This window comes from Xiphophorus maculatus, chromosome 14 (assembly GCF_002775205.1).
Source record: "Xiphophorus maculatus strain JP 163 A chromosome 14, X_maculatus-5.0-male, whole genome shotgun sequence".
NCBI classification, from domain to species: domain Eukaryota; kingdom Metazoa; phylum Chordata; class Actinopteri; order Cyprinodontiformes; family Poeciliidae; genus Xiphophorus; species Xiphophorus maculatus.
In genome coordinates, this window is record NC_036456.1 from 3,188,707 (window position 1) to 3,205,901 (window position 17,195).

The 17,195-nt window shown below is 37.7% G+C and overlaps 1 long non-coding RNA gene across 2 annotated transcripts; it reads left to right on the forward strand.

The window, feature by feature from the left end:
* Window positions 1-8,257: 8,257 nt before the first annotated feature.
* LOC111611151 lies at window positions 8,258-10,235 on the forward strand. Of its 2 annotated transcripts, XR_002753911.1 has the most exons (5): window positions 8,258-8,327; window positions 8,429-8,567; window positions 9,075-9,429; window positions 9,532-9,708; window positions 9,803-10,235. It is a non-coding gene; the product is annotated as an uncharacterized LOC111611151 (long non-coding RNA). The 2 variants fall into 2 exon arrangements; XR_002753910.1 differs by having other exon boundaries at window positions 9,075-9,708.
* Window positions 10,236-17,195: the final 6,960 nt, after the last annotated feature.

Consider the following 17,195-nt stretch of genomic DNA (forward strand, 5'->3'; position numbering starts at 1 on the left):
TTTGTTGTTCCTATCAGACTGATGACATGCTAATGCTCAGAAAACATGATTCCATTCTTCCTGTGAAGTTTCAGGTTACAAGCAAAACCTTTAAAACACCATTTTGTGGCTTGTCGAGTTCAGACAACAGAAGATTGAATAGTAAAACCCCGACTCATCATGTCTACTTTTCCAGATGGACGTTCATTCTTGTTGAAAGAAAAAAGGCCAACAGCCACAAGACGTTCAGATAAAAATGAGGATAATGCAATTTCTAAGTATGATTTTCAAATAAACACCTTCTACCTTGATAATAAACTGGTTTTGGGTTTATTAATCCTATAGATTTAGTAAAAGTTTTAAGTAGATAGTGAAAACTATCTACTTAAAACTAGATAGTTTCTTAAAATCTCAAAATAAAATCTTATTTTAAGATTTTGATAAAATCTTAAAATAAAAATTAAGATTTTATTTTAATTTCCTTGGGACCAGACCACACTAGGACTGTCTAGAACCGCCGTTCTAGAACCGCCCCTGTGCTGACAAAACACACATTTTGTTGGTTTCAGAATACACAAAACCATAAAGCATTTCTCTATAATACACATCTCAGTTTAAAATATATATATATTGTCTGTTTTCAGGGGCTGTAGCAAAGAACCAAGGGTCAGATTCAGAAAACCAAAACAGTTTTAAGAATGTTCAAGGTTGTTTGGTTTGTTTTTGTTGGTTTTATTATTATTTTGTGCATGTGTCGATGCTCATTACACCAGTTCTGATGTAAATATCTCTTTTAAAATCAGATTTTTAAGCAGTGGTTGGTTTTTAAATGCTGACTTTGCCTCTATTTATTATTGTGAATTAGGGCTGCTGTAAATATATATTTTAGTAATTGAGTAATATATCGATTATTCTTAGGATTAATTGAGTAATCGGATACAGAAAATTGATCAAATAAAATATTGGTAAATCTAACATAACAGCAGTGTTACTATCGGTTACCAACATCAGTCTAATTTTTCACATTTGAGCGTCTGTATCAGTTACTTTGTTGTAGCTTAGAAAATTAACTCGTAACAATAATAGCTCACTTTCTAAGTTAACCTAAAGAGAAGTTGTACAAAAATCTGACATAATATTCAATTTAATAATAGGGGGCGGGCTCACAAATACGCTTATAAAAATGTCTATACTCCAGCTTTTAGTTCATGTATTCATCTTCAGTCAGTTCAATAGATGAATTCTCACCTTGCCCAGTACCTGCCACACTTTGGGTTTGAGAATACGGGAAATGTCGTCTGGAGTTGGGGGCTTGGAGATAGAGGGTTATGTTCGATTAGAGGCGAACGTAAGCGTGTTGGGGGGGAGACACGACCGGTAGACCAGAGTACAAACATAAGACAGGGGGGAGAGCAATATGGGATATTTACAGAAAAATGGTTATAAAAATTTTTTTCGAGAAGAGGGATAAAAAATGGTAGTTTCCCTGCCAAAACGGGAGACTTGACAGGTATGCCTTGCCCAGCCATTTATAGCTTTTGTGTCCTTGTTAGCAACGAAATTTGACACCTTCGTTCGTCACACTCAGAAACTCATCCACCAGCCAGGAATCGTTTCAGCCCGATTGTGAATGTCTTTTCTGAAAACCCATTGTATTAAAATGTATACTGTACAGTTGTACTTTGTTCTAAGGAAGGTTTCATTACTGTCTTTTTTGTTCATATGTTTATGTATAAATAAATGTAGCCCTTTATCATTTTGTCTTTGGTAGTCTTTAATTTTAATACTGTAAAATTAATAAATTCTTTGCCAAGTGTTTTAAGTGGCTGTCATCAATTTTCCAATTTGTTACAAGATTGGATTAATATCCCTAGGAAATGGAAGGCAACTGTTCCAATTGAAAACCTTGCACTCCAATTAAATTGCTGTCATATTAGCATTTGTACAGACCTAGCAGAACCATATAGCATTTTATTTTGACCTACTGCGAATGTCAACGAACATCCGGCGGACATCTTGTGGTGGTTCATTTTGACATTCGGAGAACGTCGTCGGTGGACGTTCAGTGGACGTTGTCTGATGCTAGCTGGGCAGAGAGTCATCAGTCAGTCTTCTTCAAAATGCTGCAATACAGACCGCTACAAAAAAAATTCCTGTCAACAGTAATCAGCCATCTACAATAACTCTTTGAAGAATCTGAATTGATGAGCTGTCATGTTCTGTGTTTTCTGTGTACTTATTTAGAGTTTTCTGTGTCCCCGTGTTGTCCTGTCTTCCCCTTGATTGTTTCCCAGGTGTGTCTCTTTCTGTGATTACCCTCCCGGGTATTTAATGTCACCTGTGTCTCAGCGTCTCTGTCGGATCCTCGTCTAATGTGTTCCGAGTCCTTCGTGTTAACCATTCGTTTTAACGGTTGCTACCGGCGTCGAGCCCTGGCTTCTGCTCGGCCGTGCTGCCCGTTGATTGGACTGTGTTCCTGGATTAAAAATCAACTATTCATCTTACCTGGGTCTGCTGCGTCTGCCTCACCCGCACTTCATGACATGAGCTACAACATTTAATTTTTCTTTTGGATCAATAAAGTATTTTTGAATTGAATTTTGAATTTGAATTTTTCTTCCAATCTAGGCTTCACGGCAGAGAAAAGTTTCCCATGTCCGAAACTGACATAGTTAAGAATGAAAGCAGAAATATAATGTCGCACCAGTAGTAAGTTTTATAAATGTCTTTGTGAACTTAGACTGGTTGGCCAGTAGGTGGCAGCATACGGAGGAGTGATAAACAAGACAACGCGAGACTTGTATTATCTGCGTTATTTGCGCTCCAATTTCTCTGACGCACCAGTGCGTGCATTCGTCAATGAAAGTCATGGAAACGACGTTAGCGTTGTCAACACTATAAAAGACGCTGACCTTCTGAATTCTTCCCCCTTTGCGACGGGACTTTTGAGAGAGACGCCTGAAGGAGCCTTTAAAGCCTCGGACGGTTTGAGCTTGTCGAGAAGTCTGCTGTGCAAAACTTGCTAAAGAAGCGCTTGCTGAAATACGCACTTGCTGAAGAAGCCCGTGGATAACAAACCTGCGAAAGACGGTTCCTGGCCAGGAGAAGCACCAGCAGGGTGAACAGCTGGAAGGTTAAATCATTCTTCTACTACTTTTTAATAAACGAAAGCAAGTTATTACGATATTAGTGACTTGTTTAGTTTATTTGTGTTTGTGTGTGTGTTTAAAGAAATACTGCCTGCTGTAGAAAAAATAGACGATTAGCATTCGTTGCTAGCATAGATCGTTCTTAACTAATGAGCCTTTTTCTTCGCTGAATTTCGCTGGAAATGTCAATAATGTTAAACTGTGATGTAGTGATTTAAGAAATATATGTATTTTACTGAATTATAGTCAAATTAGTTAAATTAACGTCAAATTCCTGAAAAATTTGCTTGTTTTTTGACCGTTATTTTTTGAAAAATGCGTGATAAACACTCCATTGTTTCCATGGATACGCAAAATGAAATGCCTTTAATATTATTTTTAAAAGACATTTAAAAATTAGTATTTACCCTTATAATAGCCAATAATTTAATTGTTTAGTTTCTTTATTTTTTCAAGATAGGGACATGTTGGTGTGTTTGTTTCTTTGTCTAAGAGTTTCAGGTTTGATGACTTTGGTGTCCAATTCTTGGTAAACTGGATGGTTCTTTGTCCTCTTTTTTTTTTTGATAAATGCCTAAACAAACATATTTAGTTTCCATGGATACATTGGTGACATTATTTAAAAAGACTTCAATAAAAAATTAAGAAACACTTTGCAAACATGTGCCTCCTCCTATTTAATGATAGACTTTAATATGTGTGTTTAGTTTGAATTATAGTCAAATTAGTGAACTAATTAAATTAAAAGGAAAAAAAACATTATTTGAGTTGGTTAAAGTCAGCTTTGATGAATTCTGACTCTTTGTTTAGGAAGGCATAATTTGCATTTTTGGGCTGCAACATATTTGTGAGTTAGTTGAATTTGTATTGTGATTCATATGCTAGTTATTTGACATTTTGGAAAATGTCAGTAATGCTGTTTGTAGTGTTTTGGTTTGAAAGAAGTTTTGGAACCAGCTTTTTGAAAAATGTGGTATGTGTAGTCTCCATGGATACATTGATTAAATAACAACATACAACTTTATTCTTATAAAAAATCATTAAAGAACAATCAATGTGTGCCTGTTGATTTACAAAGTAACTAAATTATTTAGTTTATTGTAATTACTCAAGACCAGAAAAACAGCCTTTTGTTCCTTTGCATTTTAGTGACATATCATTTTCAGAAGTTACTTGAATGTTAACAGTGAATGTTAAAATTCATTAGAAAAACAATCATCTCAGGTTCAGTTGGTCCAGTTGTGATTCATTTGTTAGTTAAAATCTTGGAGGATTGTGGGGGTTTGACACGGTTTATGTGGTTTAAAAAGTTAGTTCTGGTTTTAGAAAATCTGTTTTGTTTTATTCAGATCTTTGGAATAAGTGGTCAGTGCCTGGTCCAGGTTTCAAAAAATGCCTCAATAACACATTTGGTCTCCTTGGATACGTTGCTTGAAATAAAACCTTAATACTTGAATATTAGAAATGTTTTAGATATATATTTCTCCTGTATTATTTCTAAGTAGTTTAGTTTATATTTAAACTTATTAGTTTGCTTTTTCTAAGAAAGAGGAGTTTTCAATAATTAGTTGTTTACGAAATGCTGTGTTGGTCCTTTGCATGTTTGGAGCTGTAATATATTTTCACGCTGATTACATTTTCAGAAAGCGTCTGCAATATTAATAGTGGTGTGGTGATTGGAAAACTTTTTATTTTAGTTTGAGAGAATTACTTTTAGAGAATCCATTTTGTTGATGTTTTTTGTCTCCATGGAGATGGTCATATTGAAGAAGCATTTGGAGCAATATAATTGTGTGAACATTCCTCTGAGTTTATTGCTGGGTTGTGTGCAGCCATGATCTTCAGGCTGATGTAATTTATTTCATAACACTACCTTCAGCCATAACTGAGCCATTTGGAGGAATATTAACATGTGATAATAAGACTTTGAGGCATCATGCACACATAAGCACTTTGTATTGCCTTGTTGCTGAAAATGTGCTATATAAATTAATATATAAATATATATTTCAGTGTTCCCTCTAAACATTGCTTTGGACTTTGTGATTTTTTCAAGATACAGAATTATAGCTTTTTTTGCTTTGTTTTTTTCTTCACAGCCCATACCATGGCGCTTCCAGCAGATGGATCCCCAATGTTGGAGGGACATCCTGATAATGGTAAGGAACAAGGTAAGTTGTGGTTAAATGAAGCCGACACGGTTTCTGAAGACCATGGAGAGGAGTTGAGGTATAGTTCATCTCCGCAGTTTGTGGACTGTTCTACCAGCTCCTGTGATAGCAATAGTACCAGCTCCAGTGGTAGCTCTACTACCAGCTCCAGTGGTAGCTCTACTACCAGCTCCAGTGGTAGCTCTACTACCAGCTCCAGTGGTAGCTCTACTACCAGCTCGAGCGAAGACGAGGTAGGTAATGGAGACCAGGACTTTAAATCTCGATTTCGGGTTGTCCAGGTCCTTGGACCAAACATTAAATTTCTGTGGGGCATAGGAGTACTTGAAGAGGCATTGAAACTTCTGAAATCGACGGTTGATCAGCTGGACTCCGGTGACAGTAGTCTGGCCGATGTTGCGTCACAGCTGCCTGAGATTCTTCCCCCAAATTTCAGATACATACAAGACATTGGGGTGGCTCGGAAGCCCAAAGAAGACATGGCTCCTTGTACTTCACAGGAAGAGCCCATTTTGCATCCAGAGAAGTCCAGGAGAACAACGAAGAAGGTGGATGCTGCGAAGGAGGACAACCCACCATCAAAACCTAGTCATCAGGTAGGTTTGAAAGAGGACGCGGCTCATGTGACATCTGTGACCAGGGACAGTGTTGCTGAAGTGAAGCTCCCAGCCAAGAGGCCTAGGGACACTGTTGCTGAAGAGGAGCTTGCCGCCAAGAGGACCAAGTATAGTGTCCCGTCCGATGATGAAGATCCCATTGTGTTACCACCTGTCCTCAGTCTCTCACCTTGGAAGTCGTGTGAGGACCCTGGATTGCCATTCCCGTCCTCAGTCCCGCAACTTTGATGCACTTGAAGATCCCGTTTTGTCACCCCGCGTTTTCAGCCCTTCACTATCAACACGCTATGATGAAGATGAGCTTGCCGCCAAGAGGATCAAGTATAGTGTCCCGTCCTTTCCCTATGATGAAGATGCCTTTGTGTTACCACCTGTCCTCGGTCTCTCACCTTGGACATCATGTGAATATCCTATTTTGTCATCCCCCGTCCTCAGTCCCTCGTGTATAATGGCACGTAAAAGTCCTGTTTTTTCATCCCCCGTCCTCAGTCCCTCAACATTGATGCACAATGAAGATCCCATTTTGTCACCCAGTGTTTCCAGTCTCCCACCAACGATGCTATATGAGGATCCCATTCTGTCACCCCGCATTTTCAGTCCTTCACCATCAACACGCTGTGATAGTCCAACTTTGTCACCCTCTAGCTTCTGTTCCTGGTTGGAGGCTGAACTGGACACAGAAGAGGCAGCAATACCTTCAACATCTAGTGGAATTACAGGAAGAGAGAGTTCCAGAAACGTTTGGTTTAGACCTCACTGCGTCTTGTCAAGTGACTCTGATTAGATTGGGATCCGTAAAAACTGAAGACCTATTGGGAAGTCACATTAGGACATCATCATTTCTCTCATGTTTTTATTAAAGCCAATGGGTTTCTAGCAAGCCTGTGACGCCTTAGGTAGCGTTGCAGGCTTTCTTTATCCCGCTGCTAGATTTAGTATTTAGATGACGATTCTGACAGGACTGAGGAGTCTTAGGTAGCGCCTTGCACCGGGGCTTTCTTTATCCCGCTGCTAGATTTAGTATTTTAGATGATAAGGATTCTGACAGGACTGAGGAAGTCTTAGGTAGCGCCTTGCACCAGGGCTTTTCTTCATTTTGTTTTCCTCTCAACCCCCATGTTTCACGGTGTAATAGTGATGCTTCCCTACACGCTGCTCTCCAATATAGTGAATTATTTGTCCTGTTTCTCTACTAATCCAGTCTCCCAGTTTTTAATCTTTCAGGTTTTAGCTGCTCATCGCTGGATCCTTTCATCGTTGTCCATGTGGTTCCTGCCTTCTGGATCCCTTGTTTTTCACACTGCTTGTAAGTTTTTGCATTCCACTTTCACATGATACTGGTGGCAGATCTCTGATTCTCTGATCATTTCAGGTTGGATCTCGTCAGCCTGTAAATCCACCTTCACAACACCAGTCAGATGGAGGAAGATAAGAGAACCCAGTTGAAAAAAAATGTAAGGACAATACTACACAACAACAAGTTTTTAACATGCAGGAGGTTGAGGTCAATATTCAAACCTATTTCCTCTTTCTGCTGTACTTTCTCCTCACCGACACTTTGTTTTGTGTTTTTTTATTTATTGAGTCTTTCATAACAGCGAGCTTTGATGAGTTTGAGCTGATGGAAGGAGGATCAGGAATAGAGTAGAGGACCTGCTGATTACTGGTTCTAGTAGATTTTATAAATGGTGAGGACATGTTCATGAATTGATCAGAGAGTCTGGTCCAGTGATCTGTTATTAGACAGAGATTAAGGAAAGTGTGTCTGATCATGTGTTGATTCTCAGCATCACTGAGACAAGACAACAGCGCTGGACCAATCAGGAGAGAGAAGACACAGAGGACTGAAGGGACACAGAAAATCCTGAGATGAAGTTTCCTGATGCAACGGGGGGACACCTGAGGACACAGAAAAAGGACAGACATCATGTGAGTAGGTCCTTCATAACAAATCAAGCATTGCCATAAAATCCTATGCTGAAATTTCACCTGTCATCAGTAAGATGTTGAATATTAAGCAAATTTAGAAACATGTAGAGAACCCAGCGTTGGTTTCTGATCCCAGATTCAGAGTCTGCAGATAATGGTCTCTGCTGATTTCAGGTTGGATTGTCCTCAGCCGGTAAACCTCCACCTTCACACCACCAGTCAGATGGGGAAGATAGAGAACCCTGTTGACAAAAAAGAAGAAAACATATTTCAATTTAGCAATTTAATATGGATGAAATTGAGGTCAAATTCTAACTTTTTCTTTTTTCTGTAGATGTATTCTCAGTTTTTTAATCCTGTTATGTTTTCTCTTTATTTCATTTCTCCGTCAACTCATGTCACATGACTGGAGCTGACCAACAATTAAAGCAGAAGACCTGCTCCACCTGCTGATCTACTGGTTGTAAGAGATTGTGGAAAAGGTGAGGACATAATGATGATTTGATCAGAAAGTCTCTTTCAATCATCTATTATTTAGACAGAGATAAAGGCATGTGTGTATTATTATGTGATGATTCTCCAGCATAACTGAGACAAGACAACAGCACTGAACCAATCAGGAGAGAGAAGACACAGAAAATCCTGCTGGAAATCCCGAGATGAAGTTTCCTGATGCAACAGGGGGAAACCTGAGGACACAGAATAAAGAAGGACCATGTGAAGTAGGTCCTTCAATAACAAACCAAGCATGAGTTGACCAACACTTAACGCAGGTTACTTCGTCCATCTACTGGTTGTAACAGATTATGGTGAAAGTTGAGGAGATAATGACTTGATCAGAAACTGTGGCCGACAACTGCAAACGCGCAACAAACAGCAAAACGAGCTGCAAACATGTGAAACGGCACAGGAGAAGCTAAACTTAATTATCTTTTTTACATTTTTTGTTTCATTTCATTGAAACCACAAAAAATGTTTCCACCATAACTTCCAATTGTTCAATATTTTTTTCTATCAGACTTTGAGTAGTGTGCAAGAATTACCCAAACATGCTTTGACTTTATTGATCCCAAAGGGAAATAAAATGTAGTTGTAGCTCAGATTCAGATTCTTCAAATGTTATTGCAGATGGCTGATTGCTGGCAGCAGGAAAGGTCTTTTGTAGCTGTCTGTATTGCAGCAAATCTGAAGAACCCTCTGACTGATGATACTCTGTTTTCACCATACAGACTCATGAAGAGGATGGTCAGAGTTGTCCATAGCTTTCTTGACTCTTATGAAGAATCCTTCTTTGCATCATCTCCAGAGGTTCCCCAGTCGTCTCCAGAACAGAACCAGAACAAATCCAGCCTTCTTTATCAGATTGTTGAGCCTTTTGAGGTTCCTGGCTCTGATGCTGCTGCACCAACAGATGATAGCAGAAGAGATGACACTCTCAGCATCAGACTTAAAGATCTGCAGCAACTTGCTGCAAATCTTGAAGGATCGTAGCTTCCTCGAGAAGCGCAGTCTGCTCTGTCTCTTTTTATAGACGGCTTCACTGTTGCGTCTCCAGTCCAGTCTGTGTTCCAGATGAACACCGAGGTATTTATATTCCTGAACCACCTCCACATCTTCTCCCATGATGGAAATAGGGTTTCCTGTTTCTCCTGAAATCAACAACCATCTCCTTTGTTTTGTTTACAGTCAAGATTAGATGATTGTTCCCACACCAGGCCACAAAGTGATCCACCAGATCTCTGTACTCAGCCTCTTGTCTTCCTCTGATACACACAACAACTGCAGAGTCGTCTGAGTATTTCTGTAGATGACAGAAGTTGGACTTGTGCGGGAAGTCTGAACAGTAGAGAGTGAAAATGAATGGTGAGAGTACAGTGCCCTGTGGTGTTCCCATGTTGTTGACCACCTGGTTAGACACACAGTCCTTCAGTCTCACAAACTGTATTCTGTTTGTCAGGTAGTCACAGATGCAGGTGATTGTTGAGGCCTCCACCTGTGTCTTCTGGAGTTTCTAACGGAGCAGATCAGGCTGAATTGTGTTCAATGCACCTGAGAACCAAAGACCCTGATCCTCACTGTGCTGCCTGCTTTGTCCAGATGACAGTGGGTTTGTTGAAGCAGGTGTCTGATCAACTCCAACTCCACGGTGATAAGCAAACTGCAGGGGGTCCTGATATCTGATCGTCTGCTTACTCAAGTGGGCCACCAGGAGTCTCTCCAGGACCTTCATGATGTGCGATGCCAGGGCAACGGGTCTACAGTCGTTATGACTGATGGGTGACTTTTCTTCGGTACCGGAACCAGGCAGGATGTCTTCCACAACAACGGAAACTCCTCTTGGGTCAGGCAAAGGTTGAAGAGATGCTGCAGAATCCCACAGAGGGACTCTGGGACCGACACCATCTGGACCTGCATCTCTCGTTCCTGTTCAGTCTCTCCGGCTGCTTCTTCACCTGACTTCTAGATACAGAAAAGTTGGAGGTGGAGGCAAAAGGGAGCAGCAGCGTCTCCTAATGTGGTTGAAGACAAACTGGTGGAAGCAGAAGAGTCCATGACTGAGGTGGAAGATGGAACATCTGAGGCTTGACAGGAAAGCTGTGGGTCAGAGGAGGATGAGATATCTGGCTGCAGACAGGAGAGGATGATGATGATGAGCTTGTTCCTGGACTGAACCTGTTGAAGAATGTGTTCAGCTCATTTGCTCTGTCCAGAAACTAATATTGTTTAAAAAAAAGTCATGGTAGTTTTTATGTAATAATGTGCATGTAATGTTTGGAATGAAGAAGATATGCTGCATAATCTGATGTCATTACAAAAGAGTTTTGTGTCTCAGTGCAAAAATACACATTTTGTTGGTTTCTGAAGAGTAAAAATTGAACAAATGTGTTAATCACTTAAAGATTAAGTTTATATTTCACAGTCATCACAATGCTAAAGAAAAGTCTGACAACAGTGTGAAAATCATGTTGTGGAGAAGATATTAAAGAATGTAATATATTTGCAGTGTCATAGGTTATTTCTATGTATTATGATGTAATATAATACATGTATTTTTGGACTTATTGTATTCTGTTTTATTTTTGTGTGTAACTTTCACTTGACTTGTGAAAACATGGAAAGTAATTATGCTGATTGTAGAGTAAAATAACATTTAAGTTGTAAGCAAATTCAATAAAAGCTTTTTTTGCCATCACTGCTTTGGTTTTATTCAGATATCAGATTTGGATCATTTGAGATGGTAAATCTGCTTTAGAGCAGTAGAACAATCATTTGATTTTCTTTTTCATGCTATTTAAACTCATTGGCATGAAGCCTGGTACAAACAAGTTATATTTTGTTTGTACCAAAACAAAATATAACTTTGTTATATTTGATCAAATAGTTTTGATCAAACAATTTAATCAAAATGTTTGATCAAATTTTAATGATCAAACATTAAAATTTGTTCATCATTTATGGTTTAAAAATAGCCTCAAATACATAATCTCTTCTCACATTCATTCTGTTACCACGGAGTCTAAAGGAACAGATCAAGCTGATCTAAACAGACTTTGTCCTGGGAGGAACTGACAGGACATGGAGAGCTGCATGAAAAAAGAGTTAAAGGATAAAAGCACATGGGAATATGGGTGTGAAAAGAATAATGGACAAAAACAAATGAAAAAAAGATTAAGAAACATATTTACAAAAAAAAGAACAAGGGAGCCATTGAACAAAAAATATCAACAATCAATGCCCAAGACACATTTAGCCTGTCATAAAAATGTATTGATTGAGTCATGTTTGTGATCTCTGACACATTGACTGGAGAAGTATTGTCAGTCCTAGTCAGACCTTTCACTGTCACCTACAGTTTTTCTTGAACCGAAAGGCTAAATAGATTTGCTTTAGTAACAGCAGAACCAGAGCAAATCATCTTTCTAAACAGAATCAACATATCATAGTTCCAATCCATAAATTAGAAAAGCCGATGACGTGCAGCACAGGGCCGCCATTCAGAACGCTGCACAAAAAAAAAAAGAGGCTCTGCCCTCTGCAGATCATGAGTACAGACCAGGAGAGAGACAGAGACAACAACTACCTCCAGACGGAGCAGGTACCTGCAGCCTGTAAGCCTTCGGCTCCCTGGGATCAGTCCTCATGTCATCGTCCATGTATGTTGAGTACCGAGGCCTTTTCCTGCCCCCTGTGGCCCACAATGCAGAGAGCCGGGAGTTTGCCTAAAATGTTTCAGTGGAAGACTCTGATGTGTTTGGGGTGACAAATCCCAAGTCAGGTAAAGTAAACCAGCTCTTGTATCTCCCATCATTTAATGCTAAAATCGTAGGTGTAGTCAATGTTCCACTGTATTATATATAAGTAAATGTCACTGATGAGGTAAGATGCCATATCAGAGTTAGAGTAGCTTTTATGTTTGTTGTTCCTATCAGACTGATGACATGCTAATGCTCAGAAAACATGATTCCATTCTTCCTGTGAAGTTTCAGGTTACAAGCAAAACCTTTAAAACACCATTTTGTGGCTTGTCGAGTTCAGACAACAGAAGATTGAATAGTAAAACCCCGACTCATCATGTCTACTTTTCCAGATGGACGTTCATTCTTGTTGAAAGAAAAAAGGCCAACAGCCACAAGACGTTCAGATAAAATAAGGATAATGCAATTTCTAAGTATGATTTTCAAATAAACACCTTCTACCTTGATAATAAACTGGTTTTGGGTTTATTAATCCTATAAATTTAGTAATAATGTATAAATAAATGTAGCCCTTTATCATATTTTGTCTTTGGTAGTCTTTAATTTTAATACTGTAAAATTAATAAATTCTTTGCCAAGTGTTTTAAGTGGCTGTCATCAATTTTCCAATTTTTTACAAGATTGGATTAATATCCCTAGGAAATGGAAGGCAACTGTTCCAATTGAAAACCTTGCACTCCAATGAAATTGCTGTCATATTAGCATTTGTACAGACCTAGCAGAACCATATAGCATTTTATTTTGACCTACTGCGAATGTCAACGAACATCCGGCGGACATCTTGTGGTGGTTCATTTTGACATTCGGAGAACGTCGTCGGTGGACGTTCAGTGGACGTTGTCTGATGCTAGCTGGGCAGAGAGTCATCAGTCAGTCTTCTTCAAAATGCTGCAATACAGACCGCTACAAAAAAAAAATTCCTGTCAACAGTAATCAGCCATCTACAATAACTCTTTGAAGAATCTGAATTGATGAGCTGTCATGTTCTGTGTTTTCTGTGTACTTATTTAGAGTTTTCTGTGTCCCCGTGTTGTCCTGTCTTCCCCTTGATTGTTTCCCAGGTGTGTCTCTTTCTGTGATTACCCTCCCGGGTATTTAATGTCACCTGTGTCTCAGCGTCTCTGTCGTATAATGATTAATGATTTTTAATAATATAGATAAATCTTTTGGTGTTTCATTATTTGCAGATGATGGCCTTATCTGGAAGAGGGGAAGAAATATTGAATTGTAAATGGGAAACTACAAGAGGCATTACATAGTGTAGAAGCTTGGGCTTTAGAATGGGGATTTAGAATCTCAATATCTAAATCTAAAGTTGTTGTTTTACAAATAGAAAGTTAAATATTATTACAAGTCTGAAATTATATGAGAATGTTATTGAAAGGATAGATCAAATAAACTATTTAGGATTCTGGTTTGATAAAAAACTTACATGGAAGACCTCATGTTAATAAAATAGTTGAAAAGTAAAAAAATCTTAAATATAATGAGGTGTTTAAGAGGAAAAGAATGGGGAGCTGATAGGAAAGCTTTAAAAACAATTTACATTGGTCTAATCAGGTCAGTTTTTGATTATGGAGTGTATTTTATATAATTCAGCTTCAAATAGTTTACTAAAAACCATAGATAGAATACAATATCAAGCATTAAGACTTTGTTGTGGAGCGATGAAAAGTACCCCCAATTTCAGCTCTACAAGTTGAGATGGGGTGAGATGCCGTTGGAGCTCAGAAGGAAACAATTAGCAATAACTTACTGGGCAAATATTAAAGGACATACAGAAAGTTATCCTCCATATATTATGTTACAATCTTGTCAAGAAAAAGAAAAAAAAGCAAATTAATAGTTTTGGATGGTTTATAAAAAATGAAATAAGAGATATAGGAATAAATCATAGTTTTAATTAGTCCTGTGATTGTTCTTCCTGTTATCCCACCATGGATAATTGAGATAGCGGAAGTTGATTTAAGTTTACTGGAAAAAGGAAAACAATTAGAAAAGAAAGAGGTGGAAAATTATATTGGAAATGAATATGCGGAATATATACAAATATATACAGATGCCTCTAAAATGTCAAATAATAATATAGGAATAGCTTTTATAATTCCGGACTTAGATATTATGAGAAATAAAAGACTAACAGACAAATTGACAGTATACACAGGTGAACTAATGGCTATTTTAATGGCTCTAGAATGGGTTGAGGAAAACAAGAGAGAGAGCGGTTGTAATCTGTTCAGATTCAAGTAGTGCATTAGTAAGTATTGTAGAACAAAATTCAGAATCAAGGCAAGATATTATAGTTGATATTAATCAGTTAATGTTTAGGATTAAAAGTTATGGATCTCTGGTCAAATTAGTTTGGGTTCCTGCTCACATTGGAGTAATAGGGAATGAGCTGGCAGATAATTTTGCTAAGAATGCAGCAAAAAAGTGTATTGTTGATTTAAAAATTAAAATGAGTAAAAATGAGGTTAAAAATATTAGTAAATGTATATTAAGGATAAATGGCAGGAACAGTGGGATAAAGGAAGCAATGCCAGATTTTATTATAGCATCCAAAGAAAAGTTGGAGAATATAGGAAATGTAGCAGGAATAAAAAGAAGAAGATATTATATGTAGATTAAGGTTTGGACATACAGGTTTAAACAGTACTCTTAAAATAATAAATAAACATGATACAGGTTTCTGTAGTTATTGTGGGAAATTAGAAACAATACAACATTTTTTTTTAGAATGTCGTAAGTATGTTCGAGAAAGGGAGGAGTTAATTAGAAATTTAAATAGGAATAAAAATACATTAGATATTAGAAGTTTGCTTCAAAGATCATCGGGGGACGTAGTTTTTAATAGTATTTTTAATTTTCTAAGGAGAACAGGTATTATGGGAAGATTATAGTGACTTTACATCTGATCCATACTCCAGTCTAGAAGGTGGCGGTAATGCACCTAAAAGTTGTTTGCCAACCGCCATAAAAAAAAACAAGAAGAAGAAGAAGAAGCGTCTCTGTCGGATCCTCGTCTAATGTGTTCCGAGTCCTTCGTGTTAACCATTCGTTTTAACGGTTGCTACCGGCGTCGAGCCCTGGCTTCTGCTCGGCCGTGCTGCCCGTTGATTGGACTGTGTTCCTGGATTAAAAATCAACTATTCATCTTACCTGGGTCTGCTGCGTCTGCCTCACCCGCACTTCATGACATGAGCTACAACATTTAATTTTTCTTTTGGATCAATAAAGTATTTTTGAATTGAATTTTGAATTTGAATTTTTCTTCCAATCTAGGCTTCACGGCAGAGAAAAGTTTCCCATGTCCGAAACTGACATAGTTAAGAATGAAAGCAGAAATATAATGTCGCACCAGTAGTAAGTTTTATAAATGTCTTTGTGAACTTAGACTGGTTGGCCAGTAGGTGGCAGCATACGGAGTGATAAACAAGACAACGCGAGACTTGTATTATCTGCGTTATTTGCGCTCCAATTTCTCTGACGCACCAGTGCGTGCATTCGTCAATGAAAGTCATGGAAACGACGTTAGCGTTGTCAACACTATAAAGACGCTGACCTTCTGAATTCTTTCCCCCTTTGCGACGGGACTTTTGAGAGAGACGCCTGAAGGAGCCTTTAAAGCCTCGGACGGTTTGAGCTTGTCGAGAAGTCTGCTGTGCAAAACTTGCTAAAGAAGCGCTTGCTGAAATACGCACTTGCTGAAGAAGCCCGTGGATAACAAACCTGCGAAAGACGGTTTCCTGGCCAGGAGAAGCACCAGCAGGTGAACAGCTGGAAGGTTAAATCATTCTTCTACTATTTTTAATAAACGAAAGCAAGTTATTACAAAGATATTAGTGACTTGTTTAGTTTATTTGTGTTTGTGTGTGTGTGTTTTAAAGAAATACTGACTGCTGTAGAAAAAATAGACGATTAGCATTCGTTGCTAGCATAGATCGTTCTTAACTAATGAGCCTTTTTCTTCGCTGAATTCGCTGGAAATGTCAATAATGTTAAACTGTGATGTAGTGATTTAAGAAATATATGTATTTTACTGAATTATAGTCAAATTAGTTAAATTAACGTCAAATTCCTGAAAAATTTGCTTGTTTTTTTGACCGTTATTTTTTGAAAAATGCGTGATAAACACTCCATTGTTTCCATGGATACGCAAAATGAAATGCCTTTAATATTATTTTTAAAAGACATTTAAAAATTAGTATTTACCCTTATAATAGCCATAATTTAATTGTTTAGTTTCTTTATTTTTTCAAGATAGGGACATGCTGGTGTGTTTGTTTCTTTGTCTAAGAGTTTCAGGTTTGATGACTTTGGTGTCCAATTCTTGGTAAACTGGATGGTTCTTTGTCCTCTTTTTTTTTTTTTGATAAATGCCTAAACAAACATATTTAGTTTCCATGGATACATTGGTGACATTATTTAAAAAGACTTCAATAAAAAATTAAGAAACACTTTGCAAACATGTGCCTCCTCCTATTAATGATAGACTTTAATATGTGTGTTTAGTTTGAATTATAGTCAAATTAGTGAACTAATTAAATTAAAAGGAAAAAAAAACATTATTTGAGTTGGTTAAAGTCAGCTTTGATGAATTCTGACTCTTGTTTAGGAAGGCATAATTTGCATTTTTGGGCTGCAACATATTGTGAGTTAGTTGAATTTGTATTGTGATTCATATGCTAGTTATTTGACATTTTGGAAAATGTCAGTAATGCTGTTTGTAGTTGTTTTGGTTTGAAAGAAGTTTTGGAACCAGCTTTTTGAAAAATGTGGTATGTGTAGTCGCCATGGATACATTGATTAAATAACAACATACAACTTTATTCTTATAAAAAATCATTAAAGAACAATCAATGTGTGCCTGTTTGATTTTACAAAGTAACTAAATTATTTAGTTTATTGTAATTACTCAAGACCAGAAAAACAGCCTTTTGTTCCTTTGCATTTTAGTGACATATCATTTTCAGAAGTTACTTGAATGTTAACAGTGAATGTTAAATTCATTAGAAAAACAATCATCTCAGGTTCAGTTGGTCCAGTTGTGATTCATTTGTTAGTTAAAATCTTGGAGGATTGTGGGGGTTTGAC